Genomic DNA, 14,594 nt, shown 5'->3' on the forward strand with positions numbered 1-14,594 from the left:
CTGTTAAAATGATACACGCTGATGAAGTTGCCTCTCAACCGGAAAATAAAAGCTCCAAAGAAAAAGTTACAAGCCAACAACAACAAAGAAAGAAACTAGGGAAAAGGGGACAGCGGGCTGGTGAGGAGGAAGGACTTAAAAATGAGAAAAGGGCAGATGTTTCATAAATATATGCAAAGCAAATCTGGGTGTGCCCTGAACACTTCCATAGAGAAACAGACCAATCACGGCACACTTCCTCCCACCTCACTGGTGGAGCTCTGCATTCAAGAAAAACAAAACAAGGAAAGAGAAAGGAAGAAAAAAAGAAAGAAAGAGAGAGAGAGAGAAAGAAAGGGGCTACAGGCACCCGCCTTTCAATAGTCGGCGTTCATATCCTGACTGAACATCTCCCGGTTGTTTGAAGAGGACAAATACATTTTCCTCTCCCCACTACAAACATTTCTGGTATGAGAATAAACGCTGCTGCAAGAACTGGGAAAGTATTTTAAGGTGACTGGTAGCTAAGTGAGCTAGCAGAAGCTTTAGGTTTCTACCTTTCCTTGTAGCGGCCCTGGCACCAAGTTTCGGGCTGAAACATAGCAGTGAGTAACACTGTAGAGGATGTTGGCTCCTTCCGTACGAGACCATATTGTATGGGGAAAGAAATATGCATTAAAACATATGGATATGACGGTAGGTATTAAGCATGTTAAATGCATGGAAATTAACCAGATCGGTGGCATTTGATGTATATATTTCGCACTCCTTTGCACATATTGTACACACACAGTGATGGCAATGCCTTCTGTAACATATGGAAAAATAAATATTTTGTCTGTGTGAGCTCTTATCAGTCTCCAGGGTCTGCTGAGAGGAAAGTGCTCTTTTCTCTCTCCCTCTTCCAATTTTCTCCCTTCCCTGGGCTCCCACACTCCCCTGCACATTAACATGCCTTCCACTTATCAGCCTCGTTAGATAGGAAAGAATTAGTCAGAACCTCCTTTTGATAAATAATTACTCAGTCATTGGATCAGGATAATTTAGATCAGTGATGACTCTCCAGTCTTTTGAGGCTGGTAACCATCTCTCTGTTCTTCTCTATAACAGCGCATGGCAACAGGACAGTGTCTGGGCAGGGGCGAGGGGGGCTTGTGACAAATCACACAGGCAAGGGACGCTAAGGTGCGGAGCTGTGCTCCACTACCTAATCACTATGTCCCCGAGGCAGACTGCTCTGCACCTGTGAACCTTATTTGCCTCATATGTAAAATGGGAACAATAATGCCTAACCTTCTAGGGCTGTCATAAAGAATGAATGAGATGAACCATGTACAGGGTATGATCAAAACAGACAATGAATGCTCAAATTAAAAGAATAGTACAGTAAAAGATATGTTGCCATTAATCTCCCTCAAAATGTTCTCTCCTGGCTTTGAAAGACTCATCTCAGCATTCTTGCCACTTTCTGAAGCAGTTCTGGAAGTCCTCCTTCCCGAGTGTTTCTAGTTTTGCTGCTATGGTTGCCTTGATGTCCTGAATGGATGAAGAACATTTGTGTGTCATGGGCATTTTGACTCTGAGGAAGAGGCAGAAGTCTCACAGTGCTCGACTTAGTGAATAAGGTGGATAAGGAGGCACTGCAGTGCGTTTAGGAGCCTGCTTTTCCAGCGGATGGCTCTTAGCAGCGGCACTTACACATTTTTGATCTAATCTTATAAAAACATGAAAGAGAATTTACACAACGGCATCTGCTGTGACAAGAACGATGGGATAAGTATGTTTTATGTGAGTGGGGGCTGTCTGAAGAGCAGCGGTAGGGTCTTTTTACAGTAATACTTTTCTTTAAATTTAATATCACACCATAGTTTTTTTTTTTAATCCCTTTACCGATACTGGGTAAGTACTCAATAATGGTAGCTCCTTTCCTAGCATTAGTTCTGTGGTTTCTACCATATCAGCTACATAATAAGGCACTTCCTCCATCTTAGCAGTCCTTTCAATACCTAGATTTGGGCCATGAGCAAATGGATTGTTGTTGGAACAATGCAGAAAGGATGTCAGGATGAGCAATCTCTTCTTCAACACTTTGATCTTATGGTACCCCTTGCTACCCCATATGTTTTTGTGCACAAGTTTGTCACTGCTGTGGCTATTCTTAGAGCTCCTTGAAGTTCAAGGTCAAGCAAGCTAAGCTGCACTTGGCTGATGGAAGCCCATCCAGCAAACACTACAGTCTATTCACTGAAACTATCCTATAGCACTCTTGCTTATCACTTTTTCTTAGAATGTATCCTGTCGCTCCTTGTCCCAATGTTCTCAGATCAAGTTAAAACATTTTTGTGATTACTTGATTCTTTCAACTGTTTTAGCCTTTTTGGCAGAGCTGACCTACAATGTTGTTGGTATATTTCTCCCTCACTGCAGCAGTCAGGATCCTACAAGAAGGAATGGCACATGCAAAGGCTTTAAATGAAGACAGTCTAACGAAAAGACTGCAAGGAGGAGTGCAAGAGGTTAAGGCATGCCGAAGCGCCAGCACCGGCAAGCGTGGAGGGCTGTATGTCTCAGTTCTAAACCATTTAAACTCAAGGGCCAAAGGGAAGGAGGGGGCTTTCTAAATTCGGTAGAAATGAAGTAGGGAAAGGACACAGAACTAATAAAGAGCCTGACCTCTCTTTCTTCCCACTCTCACATCTTTTGCTAATGTCTCCTTTCGGCCAAATTCAAAGGGAAGCCGGAGGACAAGAGCGCCTGGGTACTGCCACACAGAGAGAGCCCCCGGGTCACACGTGAGGGTTTCGTTTGAGTGGGTGGGTTGACAACACTCATCAGCATATCTTTTATTTCCCTCTTTTATTTTTTTCATCCTTTTACACTCACTTATTACTTCCTGGAAGGTAAGAGCAACAAAAGAGAATTGATTCTCTTCTGGCTTCGATGTACCTATTCTGTCTGTTTGTCATTTATAGGGCAAGAAAACCAAATATACACTCGAGAGTGGGGATTTCTGCTTGTTTTGCTCGCTCCCGTGTCCCCAGTGCCCAGAACAGGGCCTGGAACATAGAGAGCTTCAGTTTACTGAAGAGATACACTTGTTGCTGCTGGGCCAGAACTACACGTACACTGTCTCCTTGAATTATCACAACAACCTTGGTAGGAAGGCAGGACGACTGGCTGAGCGTGGCTGTGCAGGCAGTGCGTAACGCTGACCACTCGCTCCTACTGCTACACCCAAGCCTTGACACCAGGCCCACAGCACTAGAGGGACAGGCTTTGCAGTCAGTTTATATTTTTATACTTTTTGTGCCCTATTGATTTTTGCGACTAGCCAGGCTTTGAGTTTTAATACGATTTCACTTTCAGAATACACTGATACTCTGTACAGTGAAATTCTTCCCAGGGCAGAAACGGACGGTCAGCTGTGGGCCTCCCAGCAGTTTTCCAGACACGTCAGAGCCGACTCCTGGGTCTCGATCTGGGTCCTGCGCAGTACAGGAAGGCAGGAGTAGTAAGGGCTTTCCTCTCCCGACGGACACAGAAACCTTGAACACAGTCTGCATCCCAGCATGCTGGCTGCGCTCCTTGCACCAGTACAGTCACTCTGTTTTTCAAAAAAGCTTGGAAAACTATTTTATTTTTGTAGTGCTGGGCTTTGAACTTGGCCTCACGCCTACCAGGCAAGGGCCTTACCATTGAGCTACACATCTAGGCCTCAGAAAACTACTGAGATGTGAAAGTTTCTAAGAGACTTCTTATATGCAAACGTAAGGATGAATGCTGAGATCATTCTAGTAAGCTCCTTGTGTGGGCGTGGAGGAAACTCTATTTTCGATCTTCTCTCATGTCTTTGGTCCCAGGTCCTTCAATCCTATTTGGACCCCAACACTGTGAAGTTCCGCACCCCTCACCTGGCTGAGCAGGCCTGCAATCACCTCCATGTCAAATACCGGCAATTATTACCCAGGAACCCAAAAGCATTAGAGGTAAAAAGTGACAGACAATCGAAGAGAACTCTGACTTCCTTCCTTTGGGTTTGATTTATGACAGAACAGCTGAAGATATAGAAAATATGAATGTGAAAATTCTATCTGAAGCCTAAGAGGAAAGTTAGTGTCCCAGGTTTAGCACTTTCCAGTGACAGGTGATGTCTGTAAAACACCATCCCATTACCTGCCTCATACCAGATAGGAAAGTTTGTAGCTACAACAACTAGAATGAGTTTTCATTTAAAAATGTGTAATGAAGTTATTTTTCACGCACAGTTCCTAAAGCATTCAAATATTTGGCCTTTTCTAGTGAAGAAAAGCATATATCCATCTGCTAGTTTCAGCAATGAGTAATGAGTCCTCGATATCAGTCTTTCATCATTATTTCCTGTAGGGAGCTCATTGCCTCCCCCACCTTCCTTCTGTACCTTTCCTTGCAAGGATTATAGTTGCTCTACATAAATGCCTGACACGGAGAAAACTAAACCGGCTACACAGAGCCATGCATCCAGAGGGCAAAGCTGACCCGGCAGGATGGCTTAGGGCTTGGGCAGAATGAGCCCAGGGCCCCAACTGGAGGGCTTGTTCCCCCTCACACCAATGAGGCAAGAGAATGGGGGTGCAGTTCAGACAAGCAGACAGAGGCAAGCAAAGCTGGCCCACCTGTTTGATCAGAGTGACGTGAAATGACAGGCTCCCACGAGATTCAAGGGTGACACAGAGGGATGATGAGATCCAACCATCTTGGGAGGAGTTACCACCGCTCTGGGAAGCCATGCAAATGATCAGGAACTCCACCCATCCCTGCAGGGCGCACTCAGATCTAGCTTGGTGCGCAAACCAGGAAAGGCTGCATCCAAAAGACGAAGCCCTGTAAAATTCTGCCTGCTTTGACAACTGAGTGTGTGTCTGATACATTTTTTCTAATTAAACAAAGTGAACTAAGGAGCCTTTCATTGGAGGCATAGTGTACTCACAGTAGTTTCCAAATAAACGGTGTCACTCTTCAGGTAAATCACTCCAAGGCTGGGGCCTAGTGCAGATGTTCATTGGGGCAGGGAACAGAGAGCAGCTGCATCTAGCACAGAAAAAAAAAGGAAGGTTGTTTGAGTAGCAGTGATGGTGACAGCGGTAATTTACGGTGATGGAGAGGGCTCTGGGGTGCGGCTGCGAGGCTGGCTCCGCACCTTCGCGCCAGAGAGCAGGGAGCAGGGAGCAGGGGGGGGAGCAGGTCGTGGCCCAGGGCTTCCATCTGACTGTCCGTGCACTCTCAGACACGCTCAGCGCTCCTCCCGCGCAGAGGAAGTGGACTGCTGTGGCTCGGACTTGGAAACTGAGTCAGGGGTGAGGGTAGAAGAAGGACGGTGTCTTCCACCCTTACCATGGCTGGTTCTTCTGATGTCCTCCCCCACTTATTATATTTGTTTACTTATTCACTGTTAGTTGACAAAAATTGTATTAATTATTGAATAAACATTTTTTGACATCTGTATACATTGTATAATGGCGAACTTAATGAATATACACATTATCTCATCTTTTTTTATTGTGAGAATTCTTAAAATCTATTCTGAGCAATTTTCTTTTTTTCTTTTTGGTACTGGGAATCAAACTCAGGACCTCATGCTTGCCAGGCAGGCGCTGTGCCACTGAGCTATATCCCCGGCACCTCTGAGCAATTTTCAAGTGTATAGTATTTTGTAAACTAGTCATCTACAGTCATTATGATATATAGTAGATTTTGAACTTATTCCTTCTGTCTAGCTGAAATTTTATATTCTTTGACCAACATCTCTCCAGCTTCAGAGAACCATTTTTTTTTTTTTTTTTTTTTTTTTTTTTTGAGACAGGGTCTCACTGTGCAGTTTAGGCTTGCCTTGAGCTCACTTTGTAGCCCAGGGTGGCCTCAAACTTGCAATGATCCTCCTGCCTCAGCCTCCCGAGTGCTGGGATTACAGGCGTGCACCACCATGCCCAGCCTGATAGCCATTTTATTCTCTGCTTCTAATAGTTCAGCTTTTTGGGGTTCTCTTTGAAAGTGACATAGTGCAATATTTCCCTTTCTGTACCTGGCTTATTTACTTAATATATCGGCATTCAGGTTTGACCACATTGTGGCAAGTGATGTGATTTCCTCCTTTTTCAAGGCTAAATAGTATTCCTCTATCTCTCTCTCTCTCTCTCTGTCTATTCCTGTCTGCCTATTTATCTATCTCACCTTTCTGATATTTTAAAAATTCTTTTCAGCCTCTCCCTCTCTATTGTGCAGTTTGCACCTAGTCTAAGCACTCACTGACCTGGCCCATTCACAGCTCTTCCCTTCTCTCCACTCTTACTCTGTTCTTTCCATGTTTTCCAGCCCCAAGGAGTCCAGCCTATGTGGCTACAGAACTACTATCTGTCTCAGAAGATCAAACTGGGTTTCTGAGGCCCTGCCCTTTTGGCCACGCTGAGTTCCTGAAACTTGCCTTCCTTGGCTTGATCCTTCTCTCCTCCTACTTTCAGTTTGCTCTTCTGCCTCCTTCCCTGCCTTGCCTTTACTTCTCCTGTGCTGTTCAAGAAGATTCTCCTCTCCGTGCCCTCCAGGACCTCCGCACGCTCTTGTCCACACAGCGCACCCCCGCTGCGGGCTGCAGCACCGGCTCATCCACACAGTGCCAGACCCACAGTCTAAGCAACAGCCGACTACGATACACGCATTCCTTTGCTCACTTAGTGTTCACACAGCATCTATTAGGCACCTGGAAAGGATGAATAATTCAGGGTCTTTAACTTCGAGGAGTTTACATCTCTATCAGATACCGGCTGTTCTAAGTCAGAAAAATTAAAACAGAACTTATTGATTCCCTTCAAAGCCTGTTCTTTCTTCAAACTTCCTGTTTCCTGCCACGAGTACCATCTTCATCCAGTTCCCTGACCTGAGGTGTCATTTGTAACCCTTTCCATTAATTAACTGATTTGCCTTCTATATCCACGCAGCCACCAAATCTTGTGTTTTCCCTCTAGCTGTGGTTTTTGAATAAATACTTATTTTCCATATTCAACACATACTTATCCCTTTGCCTCCTACTGCCAAGACTTCTGTGGAACTATCCAAACTGCTCTCGCTTCTAGCTCTTTCTTACCCTTAGACCATCCTCCCCATCCACATGTTGATTCTCAAAAGTAACAGTCTAAGCACATTCCTCCTATGGTCAAAATCTTCTTTGCTCACTAGGTTGAATTAGACTTCTACGTTTGGCCTTCGGTGTTGCTATGATATGGTCCCAATCGAATTTTCCATTCCATTCCATTTCATTTTGTTTTATTATTTTATTTTGAGACAAGGTCTTGCTAAGTTGCTCAAACTGAGCTCCAACTTACGGTCCTTCCGTGGCAGCATCCCTGAGGGCTGGGATCGCAAGCACCGGCCCCTATGCCTGGCTTGAACTTCCCTTTCGTACCTCCGCATCCATCCATTCCACACTCCAGCATGAGCCTGCTCTGGCCCACAATGTGCATGGCATCGTCTCCCGTTTTCCAGTGTCTACACATAGCTTCTTGATGGCCATCTAATGCCACCTCATTTAGAAAGCATTTCACCAAGGGAAGTGTCCTTCTTGAATTCTGAAGAGCGTATTTATATTGTCCCCTTTGTATTTCATGTCAGCTTTAATAAGCATTTGTGTAGCTGGTCTTCCTTCTCCATAAGCTCCTTGAAAGCAGAGACGAGTTTTACTCTGTACACGTTGGAGCACAGAAAGCAGTTCCCCAAAGAGAAGGTCTCAGAAGCAGCTTCAGAAGCAGTTTCTGACTGCATTCTGCCTTCCCTCTCCTGTTCCTTTCTCTCCCTGAGATAAGTCACAGAAACTCGAATTTGTCTTCCCCAAGGCTAGTCATGGAAACTAGAATCCCTTCCCCAAAAGCAACCCATGTAGTTCAAAAGTATTTCTGTAATCTTCTCCTGCCTTTCTGTGAAAGAGCTAGCCATAAAGAAATTCTCCAACCTACCTTGTCTGACAGTGGATCACAAGGCTACCAATTCAGAAGGGGTCCTGCCCATACCCGGGAGGTAGGAATGCTGCACGGAGACGGTCCACAAGAATCTGAACTGACAGGCCTTTCTGAGTCTCTGCACTCAGTCTATTACCTTTAGCTCAGACTTCTTCTGCCCAATCACATTTCTGCTCCATTTTCTACGCTTCTTCAAACTTAAGCGTAGAAAGGGACAGGTTACTCTGGGTCTTCAATCTGAAGGCTCTCATGTCCCATAAGATTATGATCAAATACATTTCCTATGCTTTCTTCTTCTTAACCTGTCTTTTGTTCTAGGAGTGTTGCTCATGCACCTTTATGATGGGGCGGGACAGGGATCACCACTTTTTCCGCCTCTATAGTATGGTATGAAATGCCTTGCACACAAGCTTCTGCTCAGCTGGTATCTGCTGTACTGAATTCAAAATGAAAAACTAATGCAGGAAACTGAAGATCAACAGAAACGACTTCAAAGTTTATCTGCTCTACTGGTCTCATTTTTCAGATGAAGAGATTAGAGAACTGACTCTCTCAAGGTCACGTCCATTTAGTTGCTGAGCAAGAAACTAACATAAAAGGTCATACATCCCTAAATATCTGTCAGTTCTTGCTTAGCACCAATAGGCCCATCGTACTATCAACAGGGACCAGGTGAGAGAGAGAGCGCACCTGTGTAGCCTACAGGATATACTATGTTCCAAAAACATAACAAATTTGTTTTACTTATTAGTTCATCAAACCAAATTGATAGATTTTTTTTTTTTTATAGTCCAATAATGTCTGAAAAATGTGGATGGATTTAGAAAACATGGAAGCAAATTTTCCTAACATTACGGGCAGAATGATTAGGACAATACTGCATATACCTACACTTCGGAAAAGCTGGAGATTCTACTGCAGTTCTTGGTAACAACAGGTGGCTGTAAATCAATGACCAAATCGTTACCTTATAGAAATATAGACTATTGGCAATCTTGCTAGTACGCAACTAAGAAATTAACGTTTCTTTCTCCGCCTAGCTTTGCCCAGGATTCTTGCTCTAGATTTGTTTCAATTTTCACTTATTTTTTCCTTGTTCTACTAATTTTCTTTTAGACATGTACAGACGACTTCCCCCAAGTTTGTTATTATTTTCCTGCCTTGCTTTCCTTTTGTGAAGGAAGAAATATTAATTGTTTAATCTCCTTTATAGCCTTCTCCTTGAATACAATCATTTTCTCTCACCACAAAGATGAAAAGCCCAGCAAAAACTGCTGAGGGATAACAGTGTCTGTATCAGTGAAAACAGACTTTGCAGGGAACCATAGTCACCTTGCTGTGAAAAAGCACCTTGTTCAGTGTCAGCTTACTGTACTACAAGACTTACTCTGCCCCTTACAAGTGAGTGCGTAACTTACAGTTACTTTCCAGGTGAGGAACTTGGGAGTATTACTCAAGCTTTTTGACTGGTGTGGTGGAGTTGTGCTATGCATTGAGAAGTCCATTAAATATCAACAGCTCAGAAGCCACAGGTACAGCAGTTTGGGCTGTAGGGCTCTTCACTTTTCTAACTCATCATATGAGTGGGTATGATCAACATTTTACCAGACACATCTTTTCCTTTTTCTCCTGGCAATTACATTAAAATAATAAAGAAAATCACTAATTGATATGTCTAGTACATTGCAGTAAAAAAATTACCTGGCAACATACAAATCCTTTGTGTAATTGGACAAACATACGTTTTAAATATACCCAATATTGGCTTAAATAGTATAGAACCATCACTGTTCTGTCTTTTCATCCAAATCTTTCTCAACTCCACATTCTGCTGCTATGACCTTACATCCATTTTTGGGCAAACTGTCAGCAGTTCCCCCCTTCTCATTTCCCTTCCTGCCTTCGCACACACCTGAGGGTCTATTCATAGCAGGCACTGCCTGTGGTGTCATCTCTTATTGTTTAAAGGGTGGCTACGCTATAAAAAAGACTCAGTGAAAATGATGTCATGCGGTCGTCTTTAATCCCTTTTAATGACTTCCACATCCACAGTTTTTAAGTCAAAAGATAATTTTGGGGGTTACTGGTGCCACAGTTCTTCCCCAAATCTGCAAATCCAGCTGTTTTTCCTGTCTCTTACATGATCACTGTAATAGAGAGTTAGTTTCTGGAACCCAGCTGGTAAGTTCCTTGATGTTGTCAGAGGCAGAAATGACGGTGGGTCACTTCTCTTCACCCTGTTTCACTGTGGATGTCTCTGTAGGTTTTGTCTGAGAAACCCTTAGGGAGCAGAGCTGTTATGTAAAACACTGCCACAAACACTGCGAGGAACTTTCTGGAGGTCTTATTTCAGTATGGCCTTTCCCATCCTCTGAAATCACACCAAAATCATTCTAAAATTAGTACTTTCAAGATTTAAAAAAAAAAAAGTTTATAGAAAAGATAACAGTGACAATAACAGTTACCACTCACTGGGTGTCTAAATTATATCAGGAACTGCAGTAGGCATTTTCCAGCTAACTACATTTCTATTTAATCATCCTAGCCATGCCATATGCATTAGCAAACCCAGTGCATAGATGAGGAAAAGTGAGACTTAGTGGTCTGTAATTAGCCCAAGATTACAAAGCCAGAGGATACTGCAGCCAGAATTCAGACTCACATTTCTGTGACTGTAAACCTGAGGGATACTAGTGTCTGCATCAGTGAGGAAAACAGACTGCAGGGAACCATAGTCACCTTCCTGTGGCCAGAAAAGCACCTTGTTCAGTGTCTATTTTTTCACTATACAAAAATTGTACCAGTACTGATCAGCACATTGCTATTTCTCTCTGGGATCTCAGTGCAAAGAAGATGCTTATATTCTTTTCCATAATTCAGAGCCACTGGAAAGATGTGGAAGCACAGACCTCATGTGCAGGAAACGCTGCAGAAACATTGAATCAGTATAGTTCCTTTTTACTTCCTGTCTAATTGAAAACGAGAATGCCTTATGTCAGTCTTAAACTGTAACGAGCACGGGGGATCCCTGAGCATTTCCAAGTCAGGGTTTGTGGGATGGCGTCTGAGACTGCATTTCTAACAGGCCCGGATAGTGTCGAGGGAAACGGTCTAGGGACCACAGGACTCGTGTCTAACGCTCTCCCGCCTACTGAATGTTGTTTTCGAAGGAGTTCAAGCCTACTAACTTGTCTAACAGCTCAGTGGCATGACTGGCTTCTGGTTCTGGGCCAGTCTGTCAGGTTACCAGGCAGCAGGCAGAATTCGAGAACTTTCTGGTATTGAGTACATTGCAGAAAAAGTTGTTTCTAGGGCCCCTGGGGCTGCCCCCAACCTTTGGAAATTCAAAATGATAATGTCTCAAACATATAAATATTCTACTTTTTATATTATTACTTTTTTTTAACAATAATTATCCAGTAATGATTCAAGTAACACCTTTCCACTGAAACATTTAGTAAGCTTTACTAACCTTCACTGTCTAACAGCAATTCCCAGGTGTAGACAAAGCTGTCTCAGAGGTCACAGTAAATTTAAAATTGCTCCACTTCCCTCATTTCTTTGCTCCAGATGTAATAGTAAGTTAGTGGTGAGGGGTTACTAATTGGCAAAGACCCACTGTATTATAATCTGAGTCACAGGAGAGTTCATAAAACAAGGGTAAATGCAAGAAGTAATCAGCAGAGAGGTGACCGTGGGAAATAACAGTGTTAGAGAACAAAGAAGGAAGAGCCACAAGGAGTAAGACTAAGAAAAGAGAAACTGAAATCAGTCTAGCTAAACGACCTTAGATGAGTCACTTAATCTCAAAGTGGCCAGCCTTTCCATCTCTACAAAGAGGAGGTGGGTTTCATAATTTTAAGGTCCCTTACCATTCTGATATTCCCCTGAGAAGAAAAATGCGGGAATTAAGTAGCTCCTCAACCTGTTCAACCATTAAACCTGCTACAGAAATCTATTTGACTTTTAACTTTTTAACTAATTACCTGAAACAAATTCCCAAGTCTACATCAGTAATCCCACCTCTCTGGAAACTAGTGAAAAAACTACTTAATGAATAAGGCAGCAAGAGCACAATGGCCAGACAAACTAATCAGGAACTATGTTTTCAGTATTCCTATGCTTTCACTTTTTGCATTTTAGTTCCTTAATTAACCACTGGCTAATACCCATGTCCAGAAGAAATACCTTTGCTGGTTGGAAGACCCCTGGGATGGCCCTATCAACAGAAAGCGAAATCACAGTCCTGCTGTTTGTCACAATACATCTATGTTAATTTTCTCCGCAGAGACCTCTTGATTCTTTTCTGACAATTCACCAACTCTTGCTAATAAGAGTTGCACATCCCAAGAGCCTTTGCGTTTCAGGTACAGTTGATTCTTATTGAAAATAAGAGATTTTGGGGATCAGGTAACATATAATGCCATGATGATTTTCTGTTTTAATGAACACCTGGTGATGGGTCCTCACCTTCCTGTAAGTTATTTTACACTGAACTCTTCCTTTCTAGAAAGCCTGCCACAGGTCCTGGTTATAAGGTCACTTTAAGCTCTGTAGTGAAGATGCTAACATGAGCATGAATTACAGCACAGCAAAATCTCTGATGTTATCAGATTTCTTTTTTTTTTTTTTTGGTTTTTCTCCGGTACCGGGAACCGAACTCACGACCTTGCGCTTGCCAGGCAGGAGCTTTTGCCGCTGAGCTAAATCCCCAGCCCGTTATCAGATTTCTTTATACTCTGCTCCTTGCACTGAGCATGTTTCTGAGCTAACCATTACAGTTTGTGGCTAACCAGAAAAACAGGAACCAACAGCATCACAGGGGCATAGCCCGACACAACACACCTGAAAGTGAGCATCGCTTTCCTTTCCTTGCTTCCATCAGCTGCGTAGCAATTTTGACTCCCAGTAACTACAAGCTTACTCTCTGGCAGGCATTTGCCTTTTCATGCATTTTTTTCTTAGGACTACCATTTGAAGTAGTCCTAATGAGGAACCGAATGGATGAGAAAGCTGGTCCTCTTTAGGAAGGTAGTTACTCACCTTGGTCGTCAAAGCATGGGGTAGTAAAGCAAGGTTTAAAGCCAGGTTTTAATCACAGTGATCTAGGGATTAATCTCACCTGCGATCACTAACTGACTGGTCTCCTGCCTTCATTCCATTCCGCTTCCTTTAAGGTTCTCGCCACAGGATTAGTCTAGGTTCTCCATCAAGACCCTCTACTCTTTCTTTCCTTTTTTTCTGCACTTTCTGAAACTTACACTTGATTCATGTTTTCCCTATACAACTGATTAATAATTTGATATAAAAAGCCCAGCAGACCTTCATCACCGTTCTTCAGCTACTACTTAGCCCTTCTCTTCATTCTTCTTGACGCCTCATCTTTGACCTGAAGTGTTCCAACCCGAGCTTCTAAATTCATCTTCCCTTACACCTAAGGAGCCTGCTCTTTTTACCTGGTCCCTTAGGAGATCCCTGCTAGCTTTATCAGATGTTTTTGTCCAGTCTGACTTTACCTCACAATCGACCATCTGTTACTGTCCTCAATCACCCTTCAGATCCCACTCCGTTAAGTGCAGGGCTTCTTCTTAATATCTTCAACCATGAATCCAGGTTATCATTCAGCATTCGCTCCTACTATCAGTGCAAAACCCTGCGCATGCGTGATATCTGGACTGTCATTTCTGCCCACTGTTTCCAAGTGCAAGCCTATGGTAATTTTTCTTAGTGTGTTCTACTTTTATCAAGTCCCATTTTCTATTTTCTTTTTCAGATGACAGGCCTGCCTCCTACTTTAATAAGAGAATCTATGCCACTTACTGTGGTATGCTTATAGGCTCTCGTTTCCTCCTTTAGTTTCTCTGAATTTCATGATTTTGTTTCCCCAAGATCTGTATCTTTTTCTTAGTCTTTTCTTTTCTCGGAGGTTATCCTCTTTACTTTTGACCTTCTTTCCTTCCCTTTGGTCTCAGCAGTGATACCTTCTCTGCAGTTGATGGCAAAATCATTCCCAACTGTATTACATTAATTGTCACCACATAATTTTTTTGTCCTGTCTTTAATTCTGACCCTTCAAAATTCTTTCAGGGGATATATTTCAAAATGAGTTCTACAAGATACTGGAACTTCAAGCTATATTTCACAAAGTTCCTTGGTCAAATAAATTTACGAAACATACTATGTATCCCTCTTAAAAATTTATAATGAACATAAAGATATTAGAGGTGCCAAAGACTCCATCTTTGTGCAAGCTTACTGGATTGCAGATTCCCTTCTATTCCTTTGCAGTGCAAGTTTTATTAACTTTAGGACACATTTAGAGAAAATATGCTTTAATGGGATGTCCTCTGGTTTCAAATCCTTACCCTGGGCATACTAATTCACTAAATTTCTATCAAATAAGCCCTTTCAGATTTCTTTCCATCAAAGCTCCATTTGGTCTAAACCAGTAATTCATAGGGAATCAGAAAGACTAAGCATATTGGTACATCTGGGATCATGATATAAAGCCTTTATTACTTTGTTCTTTTCTAGACCTTTCTTCTTCAGGGTCTATATGTGGTAATGTATTCCTAATGAAAGTTTTCCTCATGAAGACTGCCTTGGTGCATATCTAAGTGCTACTCATTTAGC

The 14,594-nt window shown here is 42.7% G+C and overlaps 1 protein-coding gene across 11 annotated transcripts in view; it reads right to left on the reverse strand.

Moving 5' to 3' along the window:
- The window catches only part of Zbtb20 (zinc finger and BTB domain containing 20), an 821,796-nt gene that overhangs the window by 47,629 nt on the left and 759,573 nt on the right, over positions 1-14,594 (reverse strand). For all 11 annotated transcript variants that reach the window (XM_005386415.2, XM_013515065.1, XM_013515064.1 and 8 more), the window contains one exon: positions 4,946-5,046. The gene's annotated coding sequence lies outside the window, so the exon portion shown is untranslated. The remainder of the gene's footprint in view (positions 1-4,945; positions 5,047-14,594) is intronic.

This window comes from Chinchilla lanigera, unplaced genomic scaffold, assembly GCF_000276665.1.
Source record: "Chinchilla lanigera isolate Chin_1 unplaced genomic scaffold, ChiLan1.0 scaffold00026, whole genome shotgun sequence".
Taxonomy (NCBI): Eukaryota; Metazoa; Chordata; class Mammalia; order Rodentia; family Chinchillidae; genus Chinchilla; species Chinchilla lanigera.